At 58.9% G+C, this 946-nt stretch overlaps 1 non-coding gene across 1 annotated transcript; it reads right to left on the bottom strand.

Annotated features, from left to right (window-relative positions):
- Nucleotides 1-343: 343 nt before the first annotated feature.
- On the bottom strand, nt 344-417 carry TRNAN-AUU. The gene has a single exon. It is a non-coding gene; the product is annotated as a tRNA-Asn (tRNA).
- Between the last annotated feature and the right edge of the window lie 529 nt (nt 418-946).

Below are 946 nucleotides of genomic sequence, written 5' to 3' on the forward strand. Positions count from 1 at the left end.
TGCTTTCCTGACGAGGCATGAGGCAGGCCAAGAGCTTTGCACAGCGTACAGGGAAGTGGGAGGGAGACGTCTTTGAGCCGGCGTGTCTCCTCCGCTTCTCCCTTGCCGCTTGGGCGGAGGCGGGAAGGGAGCGAAATGTTCCCGGCTGAAAGTTTTTGTGCTCGGCCTTGAGGATTAAGCCTGAGCCTCCGGCACGGCTGCTGGCAGATGGGTTTCTGAATGGCATCCAGCCCGCTCTTTGGACCACCAGCTGAAAGCACTGAGGCCAAGAGGCAGCAAAATGGGACCTTTGAGGCTCCCCCACAGGCCTCGGGGAAGCAAGGAAGCAGCACGGGCTTAGCATCGTCCCCGGGTGGGTTCGAACCACCATCCTTTCGGTTAATAGCCAAACGCGCTGACCCATTGCGCCACAGAGACACAGAGGGGCAAGGCTGTATTGAGCACAAAAGCCGGGCATCAGCTCAGGGTACGGTATAGCACATGCATACAGTGGATAGACAAGCAACAGCAAGGAACTGGACTGGTATGGAGGGGTTTTTGCCCCACTTGCCCCCCCCGGGGTGTCCCTGCCTAAAAGTGGTGGCCACCAGAGCCCAAGCAGTAGCCCCACCCCTTCCACTTGAGGCCACGCCCCTGCACCACCCCCTCCCCAAGGCCCCGCTCCTACACTGCCTCATACCCCAAGATCCTTCCTCCCGCTCACTGCTCTCCACCCCCTCCCCGCCCTTACAGTCATTACAAAGTGGCAAGGCAGAGCCCTCCCATTTTTTAAAGTCCTGGGGTGTTGTTCCCCCCTGTTCAGGCACCCCTGGGGCCCTGCACTTCACACAGCTCTCCCTGATTTCAGCTGTTAGTGAGGGAGCCTCACTGCTAGCGCAGACTGGGCAGTTTCTTGCATGAGAGACACTGTCGCAAAGCAGGACTAATGCTTAGAGCTGGTTATCAG

This window comes from Mauremys reevesii, linkage group 12, assembly GCF_016161935.1.
Source record: "Mauremys reevesii isolate NIE-2019 linkage group 12, ASM1616193v1, whole genome shotgun sequence".
Lineage (NCBI taxonomy): Eukaryota > Metazoa > Chordata > Testudines > Geoemydidae > Mauremys > Mauremys reevesii.